The 18,100-nt window shown below is 43.2% G+C and overlaps 1 protein-coding gene across 1 annotated transcript in view; it reads left to right on the top strand.

Annotated features, from left to right (window-relative positions):
- The window catches only part of LOC126353920 (GTP-binding protein Di-Ras1), a 1,474,116-nt gene that overhangs the window by 1,284,307 nt on the left and 171,709 nt on the right, over positions 1–18,100 (top strand). The window lies entirely within an intron of this gene.

Below are 18,100 nucleotides of genomic sequence, written 5' to 3'. Positions count from 1 at the left end.
TCAGTGACAGATGTTTACGTAATTACACCATTGGATAACTTCACACTTACGAAGTTGTATTTTGTGAACTGTTCATATTTTTTCGGAACCATTGTGATACTATGAGAGCTTTGAATGACATATTTGGTATGGGATCACGATTTTTAAAGTACGTTTGAGGCAGATGACACTTTTGACATGAGCAGAGATTTTTTTTTAGGGATTGAAATTATTGGAGGAAGCTACGGAGATTTTGAGAATTTGACTGTGGTGTTATGATGTTATTATTACGTCGACGATGTGAATTATGCTGCTGAAGTATGCTTAAGCTGATGCTATATGAGTTATTTGGTTATGCTACGTATCTGTTATGATGACATATTGAAGAAGTGTCGACGAATATACATATGTGTAATAAGGTAAGGAATAATGAGTAGTGGTTAGGGACTCTGGTTTGTCAAAAAGGTGGTTGGAAACCAAGAATCTTACTTTAAGAGTTATGAAATGTATGTAAATGCGTGAATGTATTACAATGCCGACGAAAATTTTTTGGACACTGCTATATCAATAGGATTTTGTTTCTACAGATGTGTAACGCAAATTCTTCACCTGTGAATTTTTTTATATGAGACTGCCACTGTAGCGGAAACTGGTGTCGTCAATATTTCGGTGAGAAACTTAAGTGACCACCTGCACGTAATGCGTCGTAGGCTGGGCGACAGACACCTCGAAACAAGCCATTAGTGTGTGCCTTTCAGAGGCACAGGTAAAAAAAAAAAAAAGAAGGCATTATCCTCACTATTGACATGCCTTTGTAGAAAGCGTCGCAAATACGACACGCTCAAAATTGAAAACATATGATTATTTACTGAAATGAAATGATGAGAAACATTCCATGTCTATTGTCTTGCTAGTTGGAAGATTGTTTACTGCACTATGAAACGCCATATGGCTAGCGAACGACGTTTCACGCCTTGCTTCGCCTATTTTGTTTATTATCTAGTTTCTAGCTGCCCTGCAGCATTGGTTAAAGTAAAATTTTATAGATGTACTAATACAAATATTTTATGCCTACAGACCCAGTAAAGAATAACTTCGTGATATACTTCCAAAAAAATGAGGGAGCACAAAAAGACATTGCCCTTCACAGGAACTGCATACATAATTTTCTTTTCAAGTACTTGGTAATTTATTTCATTGAATAAGTAGTGGTGCACCATTTTAATTACATAGACATTAAGATTATAACTTTCCCTTATCTGCATTGTTGTCTTTAGTATACTACTTTATTCTGCTTGTGGGTTTGTCATGTTTAGGTATAAGTTATTACATTTATTGGTGCTTGCTTTGCTTACTTGCACTTTTTTGTCATTGCTGTTTGTATTAATTTGTTTTGTGCTGCTGCATTGCCTCGTCCCTTAGTTTAGCATCTGAGCTCAGTAGATTTTAAGTTAGCTTAAGAGGGGGTAGACTATATAAGAAACTAACTATGGTGAATTGGAAGAAAAGCATTGAGAAGCTTTAAGAAAATGGTTTGGCCAATAAAGTAGTGTACAGGGGAGAAAAACTTTTTTGAAAGAGGATGTGTACAGAAGACAGAAAGAATGCTTGAATATGATATTTTTGCTGGAAACAAATGTTGGGATAAGACGAAAGATCTACAGAATGACGTTTTGGGTTGGACTGCAGTACCAAATGTTACACTGAAAACAAACCCTGTCCTTTCCCTTTCTATTATTCCGCTATGTGTTTGTGTACTCTTGTATATGTGTGTTCTTCCTGTCTTTATGTGTTTAGCTAATAATATTTACATTGTAGAATTTTTCTGACGTTTAGACATTATTTATTCTCTTTTATTTTAATGCTAATGTGTGAAGTTGATGTTTCAATAATTATTCTGATTTTTTATGTATGCACTTATGTCATAATTCCTGTTACACTGACGTATTTGCTATTTCGATTCTTTTGTAAAGCCTGTACTACTGCAAATGTTATCTGTAGTGTTATGTTTTTTAAAGATGTATTTTGTACCTTTGTTATTGCATTCTTATGTTATAAAATTGTAATTGACACCAGTTCATCAAATTAAGTAACTTGTAAATTACATTTCACTGCACACGTTTCTGTTGGTCATAGTATATGGACAATATGTGAGAAGTAGGGACTGATAGTGTTTGCACATGTGTTAATAACTCAGTAAGGGACTGGATAACAGCATTGCTGGTTCTAAGGACGTTTCAAAAACAATTTTTCTGAGTGCACAAGTGGTGGGTTATGGACTTGCTATGTTATCCGCAAGACTCTTCAATGGTGATTGTGCGCCTGCACAGTCATTCAGATGGCTGCTGGCCATCTCTACAAGGACTACAGTGGGTCTACACCTTTGATGACCCACCAATACCATTATTTCTACAAGGATTGCAGTGGGTCTGCACTTCTGGTGGCCCACCAATACCGTAATCTCTACCAGGACTACAGTGGGTCTGCTCTGTGATGACCTACCTACCGATAGTCTTCAACGTCGACTGACTCTGCTGTGGCCCATTACCTGTCTGCATGTCAAGAGTCAGCACTGTCTTTCGTTGGAAGGACAACACTACTTCTTCAAGACTGCTTAGAAATCGACTACTTCCAAGTGCAATTTCTTTTATTGCTCAGACTTTGAAAAAACACTGCAATTTTACTGTGATGAACGATCAGGACTGTCTTTATGGACTGTGAGAAAATTTTCGCTTCTGACCAACATTGTATCAATAAGTGTGTGTATTTGATATCTTTGTTATAGTAATTATGAAAAATTTTATCAAATCATTATTGGCCACTGCCCAAAACAATTTGTAAAAATTTTTTGTGTGGAGCATGGGGGCTATGTAAGTAGGCTGTTTAGTTTTTTTTATTGGTAACGCCGCCGCTACGTAGCGCTCTGTATGAAAATCACTGGCTGTGCCGTGTGCAGTCTGTGTTTAGTCTGCATTGTTGTCTGCCATTGTAGTGTTGGGCAGCGGCAGCTGGATGCTAAGAGCGCGTAGCGTTGCGCAGTTGGAGGTGAGCCGCCAGCAGTGGTGGACGTGGGTAGAGAGATGGCGGAGTTTTGAAATTTGTAAGAATTGGTTTCATGAACTGGTATATATATTATGACTAGTGAGATAAATACATTGTTCGTTCTCTATTAAAATCTTTCATTTACTAACTGTGCCTATCAGTAGTTAGTGCCTTCAGTAGTTCGAATCTTTTATTTAGCTGGCAGTAGTGGCGCTCGCTGTATTGCAGTAGCTTGAGTAACGAAGATTTTTGTGAGGTAAGTGATTTGCGAAACGCATAGGTTAATGTTAGTCAGGGCAATTCTTTCGTAGGGATTTTTGGAAGTCAGATTGCGTTGCGCTAAAAACTATTGTGTGTCAGTTTAAGCACAGTCATGTACAAATTGTTCCAAGGGGACGTTTCAGTTGTGCATTCTCACTGAAATATCATACACACTGACGGAAAAAATTACGCCAAGAAGTAGTTTTGCGACATAAACAGGAGTTGGTAGGGGTGTTTCTACATCCGAAAGATGATGTCCATTCAAATTTCGAACCAGTCGCATAAGATTGGCTATAGCAGTGCCATTATGAAGATGGATATCGGAGTTGTTTCTAATACATGATGTAACGATCTTGAGAGTTAGTTAGCTTTGAGATTCGGCCTGGTGATGTTAGTCAAGAATGCCTTTAAGGCGACAAAGAAGCCATTATCAACACGTCACAGAGTTTGACCGAAGTCGTATAATAGGGCTACGAGAAGCTGGAAGTTCCTTCTGCGATACTTCAAGAAGGCAGGAATGTAGCACTCCACACGACTGCTGGCCGAAAGACCAGGCTCCATACGGCCACGTGGCCTATCGAAAAAAAACCACCCTGTATAGCTCATGGCTCTGGCGCACGTACTGCATCTGAAGCAGCAGTCTGAGCAACAGTTGACACCACAATGACATAACAAACTGTTGCATATCGGTTATTTCACAGACAGCTGCGAGCCATATGCCCTATAGCGTGCGTTGCACTGACTCCACACCGCCGCCAAACTTGCGACGTCATCAGTGTCAAGCGAGAGCTCATTGGAGGGCAGGGTGGAGGTCTGTTTTGTTTTCTGATGAAAGCTGCTTCTGTCCCGGTGCGTGTCGTGTTGGTTAGGAGGCCAATCGAGGACCTGCAACCAACCTGCCTGCATGCTCGAGCTACAGTCTAGGGTGAGATTCCGTATGGCAGCAGGAGCGCTCTCGTGGTTATACCGCGCACCCTGGCTGCAAACCTGTATGTCAGTCAGGTGACTCGACCTGTTGTGCTGTCATTTACGAACATCATTCCAGGGGATGTTTCCCTACACGATAACGTTTGCCCACATACCGCTGTTGTAACCCAACATGCCACAGACTCTCGATATGTTGCCTTGGCCTGCTCGGTCACCAGATCTATCTCCAATCGGATACATATGAGACATCATCGGACGACATCTCTAGCGACATCCAAAAACAGCATTAACCGTCCCTGTAATGACCAACCGAGTGTAACAGGCCCGGAACTCCACCCACGAACTGACATCCGGCACCTGTTCAACAGAATGCGTGCACGTTTGCATGCTTGCATTCAACATTCTGGTGGTTGCACGGATTATTAATGTATCAGCATTTCACATTTGTAATGGCTTATCTCGCGCTTACATTAAGCTGTAACCTTGCAATGCTGATCACTTAAATATGTTACTTAGAAAAATGTATATACCCTAAATTACATTGCTCTACATAAATTATTTTCGGTGTAGTGCTTTTTCCGTCAGTATATATTAAGGTGACCGGTCGCATAAAGCGTAAAATTCGAATTTGACTCCTGGTCCGGCACAAAACTTCCTCTGTCACCGTTAGATTCTCTCAGTTCCCTACTGCAGCTAATGTCGGATATTTCTTTCGTCATGTATTCAATAAAGGTGCTGGTTGAATCAGATCCACTCTGAAAGAACAGACACCATCCACATATGAAAAGGTATGTCGTTCTAGTCTGAGGGAAATCTCCAAATCTGTGCGGTTGCCATTATCTGGCTGGTCCTTGAGAAGGACACGATCCATTTCCTACTCAATCCGAGATTTTACTTCATCTCGAGTGACCCCGTCGTCGACAGAACGTTGAACCTGACGTATTTCCTGCGCTATTGTGGAAATGGAAAGAGCTATTGATGTGCGGTTTTTTCAGAATGAATTGGTAGTGACATTGTAGAGACAAACAGAAACTATATTTTTTGTGCGAATATACACTATTTAAATTTAACAATGGCTGTTGACATTAGTAAGCTAAAAGTAGGCTAGTGGTTTTGTTGCAGGATTCTTGTGCGAGTCGTTTACGAGATATCGTATTTTGAAAAGTCCCCACACCGACTGTTGTACAGTTTCTGTGGTAACACACACTAAAGAACTACACAAGTGCGTACACTACTTATGTAGATTCTGACTAATAACGAGACAATTGACCATTAGAGGTGTGTTCAAAAAGACCACCGGCAGCGGCAGTACGCTCTTCCAGTCTTATATTGAACGACCGCTACACATATGCTGGCATTTCAACTGAGATATGTGAGCTGCATGCAGTTGTACGTCGTTTGCTATCGTGTGTGGTTGGTATGTACTTGTAGACAGCGTCTTTCCGTTTCCCCCACAGAAAAAAGTCTACAGGCGTCAAATCCTAGGGACAGGCTGACCATGGAAAATGTCCTCTGCGTCCAGTCCTAAGATTTGGAAAGAAGTCGTGAAGACATGCTATATTACATCGTGTTCTATGAGCTGGACAGCCATCATGTTCGTACCACTGGTTCCTCCTAGACTGCAGAGAATGTCTTCTAGCATCCGTGGAAGAAGCCTGTTAGGAGGCTGAGGTACTTGCGCGCGTTCGGCGTTCCGTCTACGATACACGGGCCTATGAGCGAATAGTTCGCTGTCCCATACCACACGTTTTCAATGCACTGACTCTAACGTTCCATGTGACGTAGCCAAAGTGGATTGTCAACAGACAAATAGAGCATGTCTTGGCGGTTTACCTGGCCATGTGGCTTCATCACTAAACAAGATACGTGGTACATCTGGAGTACCTTGTCCTAATGCCCATTTTAAACCTCAGAGACAGTTCGCCACGTCCTCATCGACTGCACTATTTACAGCCGAGGTCTTCAATTTGTCTATTGCTCGATAACGTTTGTCCAGCGACTAGTGATGTACCCTCTACACGTTAACCTTCAAACATTGTTAGTACAGAAATGCCGAGTTTTACGGATACATAATGGAAGCAGAACAAACACACATCCGCATTATAGCTTCATTTCTTCTTTACTTCAGTTGCAGCTGTTGGAGTTGGGAAACTTTCCTTGTTACCATCGTCGATAACATTCTTGTAACCAGTGTAGTTCCATTAAAACTCAAACGTTCACGGCTAATTTTATGTACCGCTGAGTCGATATGCTACTGAGTCATCCTTGCTTATGAATAGTATATCAATTTTTTATTTCAGAAGAGATCTTTAAATAACCATAATCGTGGTGGTCACCATCTGTTCAAGTCTCTACTCAAACTAGCTGAAAATTGCCTCCAAGCATCACTGTCTCATCGAGTGAAGTAACTTCCTTCCCTCCTGCGCACAGATGGAAAGGAAACAAGGATACATTGTGGTGCTATCTTTTAGGCAAGGCCAGAAGAAGTTGTGGATGTAAAGTTAAAGAAACGACCATTCACTCACTTTCCTTCAGAGTCGCTTCGCAACCGAGGAGCAGTCGGCACGGAGATGCGGCCACTTGAAACGTCCGAATGGCGCTGAAAAAAAAAAAAAAAAAAAAAAAAAAACGACCGGGGAACGAACATCTGCTGAATGTCGGGCACAATTCTTCTGCTCCATTCCTCAGAGTACAGAGCGACAAATAAACGCCATCCGGCGCGCACCGGTTGTGCGACAAAAGCTCGCGACAACACCGCTCCGCGTCGTCACAGTGCCGGCTGAGTAGTGTGAGGGGTGAGGGGTGAGGGGTGAGGGGTGAGGGGTGAGTAGTGGGGGGTGAGGGAGGCAGGCAGGCGACCAGCGTGAAAAGGGAGGAGGGAAAACAAGTGAGAGAGATAGGCGTATGAAAACAAGGCAATCGCCGCAGTGGAAGATTGCGCTCCGAGCGTCGGAAGGCATGTTACCATGGCGGTGTCTTGAGCAGGCGTGTTTCATCGCAGCTTCTGCCTCACTGCACGTGTCTCCTCAGATCGTCCTAATACCCCTTCTCTCTCCCTCTCTCCTTCTCTCTCTGTCCATCTGCCTCTTAATCTTTAGGTTCCGTAGACTGGTTGGACAGTTTAGCGCACGAACACTGTGTCCACAAACTGTCGTATTTATCATGGTTGTAAATACAGACTTGGAAAAGATGCGCGGCTAGAAGTGCGCCACTTACAAAGAATTTTTCTTTGGACAACATGAAACAAATTCACAGTGTGATGTTACAATCGGACATACGTATTTCAAAATAGTAAACAACCTCCAAACTCCAACCACTAATTCTTTAAAGGATAGTACTTCCATATACAGAACGTCATATCTTTATAATTATATGACGTATAACGATATACTTTTACAGCTAGATTCAGTGGCATATGTATGTACTGTCTGCAGAATGTATTGCGAATACACTCAGTAGGAAAGAGGTCATAAATTGAAACGTCATGTATGAGAGCTGCAGTTACTCTGAATGAACGGTGAAAACGTAGTAAACGATGAACTCTTTTATTTCCATCATTTTGTGGGGGGTCTCGGAGAGAAAAAGTTTCGTAAAGGTTTGAAATTATATGTCAAATTTGCTGCAGTCACAAAGTGCTCTCACTCTCAAATACTGCATGAACATAGTCTGGGTATTTGCACGCACTATGTTACGTTGGCTCGAGACCTAAACACAGTTTCTAACAGTAATACTTGTCTTGCTGTTTTTCACGTTTAATTTAAGATTATACCTCTTAATGAATAATTATGACAGCATTTTAAATATTTTAAACAGGGTCAATAATACTGAAAATCTAATTTTACATGCCCCTTGAACTTAAAAACACAATCTGCAAATGGGATAGCATGCAAGTGCTCCGACTTACTCGTTCAGTAGTGCAGATGTCTTCTGCAAGGCTGAGAGTCACTCATCATAAAATTAAGAGCAAATCCTACACTCCCGCATTGTGAACTACACTACTGGCCATTAAAATTGCTACACCACGAAGATGGCGTGCTACAGACGCGAAATTTTACCGACAGTAAGAAGATTCTGTGATATGCAAATGATTAGCTTTTCAGAGCATTCACACAAGGTTGGCGCCGGTGGCGACACCTACAACGTGCTGACATGAGGAACGTTTCCAACCGTTTTTCAAACACAAACAGCAGTTGACGGGCGTTGCCTGGTGAAACGTTGTTGTGATGCCTAATGTAAGGAGGAGAAATGCGTACCATCACGTTGCCCACTATGATAAAGGTCGGATTGTGGGCTATCGCGGTTGCAGTTTATCGTATCGCGACACTGCTGCTCGCGTTGGTCGAGATCCAGTGACTTAGCAGAATATGGAATCGCTGGGTTCAGGAGGGTAATACGGAACTCCGTGCTGGATCCCAACGGCCTCATATCACTAGCAGTCGAGATGACAGGAATTTTATCCGCATGGCTGTAACGGATCGTGCCGCCACGTCTCGATCTCTGAGTCAACATATAGGGACGTTTGCAAGACAACAACCATCTGCACGAATAGTTCGACGACGTTTGCAGCAGCATGGACTATCAGATCGGCGACCATGGCTGAGGTTACCCTCGACGCTGCGTAACAGACAGGAGCGTCTGCGATGGTGTACTCAACGACGAACCTGTGCGTACGAATGGCAAAATGTCATTTTTTCGAATGCATTCAGCTTCTGCTCACAGTATAATGATGTTGGCATACGTGTTTGGCGATATCGCAGTGAAGGCACATTGGAAGCGTGTATTCGTCATCGCCATACTGGCGTATCAACGGGCGTGATGGTATGAGGTGCCATTGGTTACACGTCTCGGTCACCTCCTGTCGCATTTACGGCACTTTGAACAGTGGACGTTACATTTCAGATGTGTTACAACCCGTAGCTCTACCCTTCATTCGATACGTGCGTAACCCTACATATCAGCAGGATAATACACGACCCCATGTTGCAGGTCCTGTACGGGCCTTCCTGGATACAGAAAATGTTCGAGTACTGCCCTGGCGAGCACATTCTCCAGATCTCTCACCAATTGAAAACGTCTGATCAATGGTGCCCGAGCAACTGGCGCGTCACAATACACCAGTCAATACTTCAAAAATGGCTCTGAGTACTATGGGGCTTAACATCTGAGGTCATCAGTCCCCTCGAACTTAGAACTAATTAAACCTAAGTAACCTAAGGACCCCACACGCATCCATCCCCGAGGCAGGATTCGAACCTGCGACCGTAGCAGTCGCAAGGTTCCAAACTGAAGTGCCTAGAACCGCATGGGCACTACGGGTGGCCAGTCACTACTCTTGATGAACTGTGGTATCGTGTTGAAGGTGCATCGGCAGCTGTACCTGTACGCGCCACCCAAGCTCTGTTTGAGTCAATGCCCAGGCGTATCAAGGCCGTTATTACGGCCAGATGTGGTTGGTCTGGGTACTGATTTCTGAGGATCTATGCACCCAAATTGCGTGAAAATGTAATCACATGTCAGTTGTAGTATAATATATTTGTCCAATGAATACCTGTTTATCATCTGCATTTCTTTTTGGTGTAGCAGTTTTAATGGCCAGTAGTGTAATTGACTTACTTCAGCACAGAGTTGTGTGCAGGCTAAAAAAGAACTTCTAGCAATAACCAGATCCAGAGAGTAATAATTCACATTCAAATTTATGCTACATTTCGAATTGTCTTGATTTCCAACTGCGAAGATCAGCTGCACTTGGATTACAACCACCCCAAGCGGATGAAGTGCACCACGGTGTTCCACACTTTGACCCGTTTTTGAGAGATACACTGACGCTGCAATGATCTTCTTTGGCGCCCTAGTGTAAAAGATGACATGAAAGCAAAAGCAAAAGCCCCGGAATTCAGTCGTTTATTGTCTTATATTTGTGATTCAAACCGACTTCCGGAAATTTCTTCGAGTCAGAGTAAAAATGTGTCAGATAAATTCGCGTCGAAAACTTAAGTCTAAAGTCTCCACGTAATATTTGAACGTGTTTTTCATTTTTAGTTATATCAAAACTTTTGAGTGTTTCGTCATATACTGTGTTTTTTCGTACAGTGCGTGCAGTGAAAAACATATTTTGTAATATAGCATCAATCCTAAACAACATACGTGCTCCATGCAGTTTTAGCGGTATTATTCACGTTAAAGGAATCGATCAACCAGAATTTCAGTATTTCTTCGTGTTAACGTGAATAAAAATACGTTTATGATAGTTTTAGAAGTTACGAATGTTGTGCATGACATACATCTCCAGTCACAAATGGTTCAAATAGCTCTGAGGACTATGGGACTTAACATCTGAGGTCATCAGTCCCCTAGAACTTAGAAGTACTTAAACCTAACTATCCTAAGGACATCACACACATCCATGCCCGAGGCTGGATTCGAACCTGCGACCGTAGTGGTCGCATGGTTCCAGACTGAAGCGCCTAGAACCGCTCAGACGGCGGTAAGCCTTCCTCTCGGAGTTTCAGAGATGCTCACAATTCGCAGTATTGTTCTTAGAACTGATAGTGGCCCCCGTTTGTGAGTTTAATAGAAGGACTGAAGGTCCTGTGAAAAGCTGGACTGCCACTTCGTGGGCTGTAGGATCCCCATAAACTGGGCAGGTATCCACTTCACATCGGAGGCTGATAGCCGGATAGCTGATTGTGTGTGGGGTGCACACAATGGTTTCTGAGATTGGACAACTCTCCACCCAGGCCACATAACGATAGCTGCAGGAATCCCAGCAGTGTAAGATCCATAGAAACGCCCGTTACAAATGAGAGTATTTAAGTTCTAGTGATTAACTGGCGAAGCAATCGCTTAAAAGTGCTAGAGTTTGATACACTCCTAAAAAGCAGTGTAGGTCACATAATACAAGATGTGAATAGTTGGTTAAAACCCGAAGCTGACAGCAGTGTGATTTTTGGGGGAAATTTAAACAAACATCGAAAGGATAGGAAAATGATAAATGAGAGGTGATGCATCTGTCGCAGTAGACCAAAAGCTCAAATCCGTGAGATGGAAGTTGAAACTGCATGCCAGACTATCTGGTCAAGACTCAGTATCAAAAGCGCGCGTAAACTTAAAACCACAGCTTTCTAGCGACCAACCGACTTCAGAATAACCAAAAACGTCAGATAAATCCACAGTTCACTGCAACGTAAGTTTCTCAGTCATTCTGATATCATTGGAACAGTCTTTACTCATCAAACAATCAATTGGGAAGATTACCATGTTATAAATGGTAGGCCTCCAAACATTATTAAAGAAGTCTCTGAGAACTACCTAGAGCAAATTTTTCGGAATTTCACTCATGATAAAAATGTATTGGATCTAAAAGCAAGCCGGCCGGAGTGGCCGTGCGGTTCTAGGCGCTACAGTCTGGAACCAAGCGACCGCTACGGTCGCAGGTTCGAATCCTGCCTCGGGCATGGATGTGTGTGATGTCCTTAGGTTAGTTAGGTTTAATTAATTCTAAGTTCTAGGCGACTGATGACCTCAGAAGTTAAGTCGCATAGTGTTCAGAGCCATTTGAACCTTTTTTTTTTTTCTAAAAGCGATAAATAACCTGAGCTCTTACAGGATGTCTACCTTGAAACAGGTACCAGTAACCATGTGGCAGTTGTAGCAACAATGTGAATCTAAGTACAAAGTGCACCTAAAACAAGTAGAGGGATTTATAGTTCACCAGACCAGATAAAAAGACAGTAGGATCATATCTCAATATGGAGCTCGAAACATTTAGCTTCGTAGAACAGCGAGTAGAAGAATTATGACATATTTAGAAGAATAGTTGACCATGTACTTGATTGAAATGCACCTAGTAGAACAGTTTATGACGGGAGAAACCCTCGATGGTATACAGTCAGTTTGAAGAAACTTCTAAAGGAATCGAGACTACTGCATAACATGAAATGATAATTAAATCAAGACCCTAAGCTGTCCGCAGGCGTTGATATACATCAACGGGGACAGTTGAAAATGTGTGCCCCGACCGGGACTCAAACCCGGGATCTCCTGCTTACATGGCAGACGCTCTATCCCTCTCGGTCACCGAGGGTACAGAGGATAGTGCGACTGCAGCGATTTATCCCTTGCACGTTCCCCATGAGACCCACATTCCCAACTTAATGTCCACACACTACATTCGTAGTGCCCCTGCCCATTACACTCATTAATCGCGGCAGACAATCTTACCGAGTCCCGTAAGAGTTCGGGCAATGCGTATGCATCCAGCATAGAAGAAGGAGGTCAACGGCCGGTTAGCCTTAACTATATGAAGATGGTATATGTTCTTTCTGATATGTCCGAAAGAATTATATACTTATATGGATATGGTTTCTGTTCTTTCGGACATGTCGAAAGAACACACAATATCCATATATCCATCACAGAGCTACATAAAGTCGTTTGCACGCCCAGTCGCACAATTCAAGCAACAAACAGTTCTTAGGAGAACAACTGAAAAACTGAACATTGTGTAACAAGTATGAGAAACTTCCAGTGCTGTTTTGTGACATGCAAGTACGAGAAATACATGTCAAAGTAAAACTGACAATCAGAAAACTAACAGGAACTAGTGGATGAGCTGGGTCTGGATAGTTAAAATGTCACACAAGCGCCAGCACATAACAGGCCACCGAAAAGTTCCTGTTTGTGGTCGTTGCTGCAGCGTATATGCAACATAGCATAATTCCGAGGCGCCTGTATAAGCACCGATATGTAAGCAAGAGATTAATGTGGTGTTTTTTCTTTCCAACGTATGTGGGGTAAATATGGAAATATGAACTATGGCGATTTTATTACCAAATGCTTCCAAACAGAACCAACAGTCTGTTATTCTTTCCTTAGGTGCCAAAGGGCAAACACCGGTAGACATCCATGCTTTTGGGGCAGCAACTCTGTCGAAAATCACCGTTTTGGAATGGTACGCAAAATTCCGAAGGTGTGCTGATGCTTTATGATAATGCACCTCCCCATAAGACAAATATCGTAACGCAGAAGTCACGACAACTCAGGCGAGAGACACTCCAACACCCTCCCTATAGTTCTGATCTGTCCCCGTGCGAGTTATCACGTCTTCGGTCCCTTGGGAGAAAGACTTTGGAGGGTCCACGATTTCTGTCGGAAGAGGATGTGCAGCAGGCAGTTACGGACATACACCGATTCTGGAGTCTATGGGTTTCGAACGGAAATGTTTTGATCTCTACTTATATACACTCAAAGGCAAAAAAAAAAAAAAAAAAAAAAAAAAAAAAAAAAAAAAACGCACCACGAAGGAATTATCTGAATGGGACAGAAATCGGTAGAGGGATGTACATGTTCAGCCAAACAAATGATTGCAATTTCAGAAAAGTTGCTGCAGCGTGTATGCAACATACCATTATTTCGATGCGCGTATATAAGCACCAAATTGACTGCATATTTAATGATTTATTCAAGAGAAAGAGCTTCACAAATTGAGCAAGTCAGTAACGCGCTGTTCCTCCTCTGGCCCTTATGCAAGCATTTATCCGGCTTGGCACTGACTGATGGATGTCCTCATCAGAGATATCGTGCCAAACTCTGTCCAATTGGTTGTCAAAATCCCTAGCTGGTTGGAGGACTCTGCCTATAATGCTCCAAACGTTCTCATGTGGAGTGGTGGAGAGAGATACGACGACCTTGTTGGCCGAGATCGGGTTTTGCAAGCACGAAGATAAGCAGTAGAAATTGTCGTCGCGTGCGGACAGGCATTATCTTGCTGAAGTGTAAGCCCATACTGGCTTTCCGTAAGGAGCAACGAAATCAGAACGCAGAATATCTTCGGCTTCGAATCTTCCTGACTGGAGTAGAACTGTGTTCAGTGAAGAGTCCCGCTTCGAAATAAGCCCGGATGACCAGCGAAGATGTGTCTGAAGACGCCCCGGACAGTAGTGGATACCAACCTGACTGTTGCCCGGCAACCGGAAATGATGGTCTAGGGTGCTATTTCTTTCCGTAGTAGGATCCAGTCGGTTGTTATTCGCGGCACCTTTACAGCGCAGCGGTACGTCGATGATATACCGTGCCCCGGTTTGATGTCTTTCATGATAAGCCATCTTGAGCTTACATTTCAGCAAGATAATGCCCGTCCGCACACGGAAAGAGTTTCTGCTGCTTCTCTTCGCTCTTGCCAAACCCAACCTTGATCAGCAATGTCGCCGGATCTCTCCCCAACCAATACGTCTGGAGCATGATCGACAGCACCCTCCAACCAGTTCGGGATTTTGACGATATAACAATCCAATTGGACAGATTTTGGCACGACAGCCCTCAGGAGGACTTCCAACAACTCTACTAATCAATTGCAAGCCGAATAACTGCTTGCTTAAGGGCCAAAAGTGAGCCAACGGCTGGCCGGGGTGGCCGAGCAGCCTGGAACCACGTGACCGCTACGGTCGCAGATTCGAATCCTGTCTCGAGCATGGATGTGTGTGATGTCCTTAGGTTAGTTAGGTTTAAGTAGTTCTAAGTTCTAGGGGACTGATGACCTCAGAAATTAAGTCCTGTAGTGCTCAGAGCCATTTGAACCATTTTTGAGCCAACACGTTACTGATTCGCTCGATTTGTGTAGCACTTTCTCGTGAATAAATCAACCAATTTTTCTGAGATTGTAGTCATTTGTTTCCCATACGGATAATACATTCGTAGTGTGGTCGCCCTTGTCTTTGTCTTAAAGTGAATATTCGTTCATAACTCTGCAATCAATTTTGTGTTGATATCTTCACGAATGTAAAGCTTGTAAAGCTACAGGAACGAATAATTATTTGAAACACATTTTGAAAAATGTATTTCTTGATCCCAGATACCTGTCTACTCCCTTAAATAAACCACAGCTTTCCAATGTCATACAAAAACAAAACAGTGCTTGGTCAGGGTACAGCAACTAGTGATGTTTATCTTTTGATACGCAGAAAAAGCTGTTTCAAAGGGAAGGGGATTCTTTGTTATTCGTGAGTTAGCTATTAATGAGATGAATGGAAACCACCGTACCAGTCCGTCAAGCAGAGAAGGAAAACTTCCCTTCCATTCCCGTGCGTTTCCATCGCGTGGTGTTTACACAAACTTTGATGAAATTGTTTATTCATGCCGTAACTAATACATATGCATTTAGCAGTACCTGTTTATTGGTTTCCATTATCTTCAAAGCCCGACGGCGTTTTGCATGTCCAGGCAGTTGTTGACAGGCAGACTGGCAAACAGAATTACTGCATGATGCATTTCGTGAATCGGATAATCAAACGGGCTCGCGTGCGTCTACATTTCTGGAATGACAAACGGGAAGCCTTCGCATCGTCCACTCCCACATTTATCAAACTCACTAGAATAAAGATTTCCGGTACCCATCGTGCGTTTTCAAAACCAAAGCACTCTCGCATCCTACTAAATTTTGGATCAATATTTAGCTGTTGCTAAACAGCTGTTATTCAAAATAAGTATTTAATGAAACACTTGGTGACATTACTCAACGGATCACGCTTCATATTTTGCTGAACGGCATACTAAGAGGTCGAAACAAATTATGCTGTGGAAGAGGTTTCCTGTTGAGATCTGCAGGATGAGCTTCCACTTTACTCTGCTGATTCGCGCTTCATTGGTTCAAAACGGTTCAAATGGCTCTGAGCACTATGGGACTCAACTGCTGTGGTCATCAGTCCCCTAGAACTTAGAACTACTTAAACCTAACTAACCTAAGGACATCACACACATCCATGCCCGAGGCACGATCCGAACCTGCGACAGTAGCGGTCAGCCGGTTCCAGAGTGTAGGTCCTAGAACTGCTCGGTCACGTCGGCCGGCCATGAAGATGCAGTGTACACATTTACATACAAGCGCATCCATACCGTAGTTTGTACGGCAGGAGAAGGGCGGACGGCCAGACGTGAGGGTATGGAGTATTTTTAATATTTTGGAAGATGAATGGAGACTATTAAGTGGCCACAAAAAAGTTCCGATAGTAAAGAAAGTGCCTAATAACGGCTTTTACAAGATTTTCTTGGGAAAACATCTGATTCCACTATATTTTTGCTTTCCCAGCGAGCAGGGTGGAGAGGGGGGGAGCGGGGGTATTTGCCCCCCCCCCCCCCCCACTCTGCCTGCTTGTATTGGCGCCCTTGCCTATACAATGGGTGTTTCAGCTGCCCCTACTTAATGATTTTATGCGACCTGCAACTCCTTAAAACATCACATTCAAGTCTTCATATCCTTCGTTTGCTACATGACAACCGTTAGCCCTTCAGAGAAAAATGAATAGGACCTTTTTTTAGCAAAGTTAACGTAGAATAATTTTCACTAGAGGCAGTAGTTTTCGAATTATTCAAGAAAAACGTACGAAAGAGACCTTTAAACGGGTTTTCTTTGAATAACTCGAAAACCATGGTCTCCAACGAAACATATCCTAGTACAAAATTTAACTACATTAAATTTTCAACAAAATCGTCATGTCCTTTTCTCCTGTAGCGCTAACAGTTTGCGTGTAGGGAGTGAGAGAATACGAAAATCTAGCGCGTGGTTTTTGAAGACGTTACGGATTGCAGAAAACCAAGTATGTGCATAGCGTCATGTCCAACTGAGCAGAGGCAGCACATATATACAGCGTGTAAAAGTATGAGTGCAGATATTTCTATTGGTGTCTGAACAACATTACATCAGTATTTACTTCAGTTACATACTATTATAGCTATTACAAGTCGTATGTTTTTAGGTTGGATATTCCCTCCAAGAACACATGGCAAGGGTAAGCCAACTGCTTATTTCCCTCTGAGCTGCAGGTCAGGTGTTGGAAGTGTGGGCACATGGACGCAAAACGGTCAGTCCACACTAACGGACGTAGTCCACCTAGTGGTGCAGTTACGACCATGCAGATAGCATTGGGTCATAAAGTTTGTGACGTGTTTGTGGGAAGACTGACGCCGAGAGAAAAAAGAAACAACACACTGGTGTGAATACATATTAAGGTATCACATATAAAAAGATCTGCACTTATACCCGTTACACACGGGGTATTTGTGTATGTTTTCATGTCTATGAGCGCGACAGCTGTTCCAATTATTTCGGTGCGGATGCACATTACGTCTGGACCCTGTGGGAATCAGGGTGAGCTATCAGCAGGAGGAGATGGTACAGGGACGCTACTTGCGTACAGCACTATGGCGATTTGTGTCGGATGGGAAGCGTGCCAGGGTAGCCGAGGCGATGAAGGGGACATCTCGCGTTACGCAGAAAATCTGGGTTCCACTATCTGTCTGGCACAAATTTTCACCTGCAGTCTTTGGATTTTTTTCAAAGCCCGAAACCGGCAGCGTACAAAAACTAATATTTTACAAGCCTACTAAAGTTTGACAAATTATTTGATCGTGGAAGGGTCGCGTTCAGAACACCCGTCCATTTCTACAAATGGTTGTTGGTGACGCGGTTCACCTGCAGACCAAATGTTGTCATAGTGAGGCGAAAAGTGGGTTTAGCAATCGCTGTATAAGATGGGTTTGTCTGACAGCCGGCCGGCCGCGGTGGTCTCGCGGTTCTAGGCGCGCAGTCTGGAACCGTGCGACTGCTACGGTCACAGGTTCGAATCCTGCCTCGGGCATGGATGTGTGTGATGTCCTTAGGTTAGTTAGGTTTAAGTAGTTCTAAGTTCTAGGGGACTGATGACCACAGCAGTTGAGTCCCATAGTGCTCAGAGCCATTTGCACCATTTTTTTGTCTGACAGCCAGGCTGTTGACGGGAAATTATACCGTTTACTTCGGAAGGACGCGTTTCGGCGCTATATTGCGGTTAAGGTGGACGTCAATATTTGCAGGACGCCATCGAAGTGAAGCTTCCACTCTTTTTCCAGTCACTGTCTC

The sequence above is a fragment of the Schistocerca gregaria genome, chromosome 3 (genome assembly GCF_023897955.1).
Source record: "Schistocerca gregaria isolate iqSchGreg1 chromosome 3, iqSchGreg1.2, whole genome shotgun sequence".
Classification (NCBI taxonomy): domain Eukaryota; kingdom Metazoa; phylum Arthropoda; class Insecta; order Orthoptera; family Acrididae; genus Schistocerca; species Schistocerca gregaria.
The sequence above is the reverse complement of the archived record's forward strand: the minus strand, read 5'-3'. Positions and strand labels throughout refer to the sequence as shown.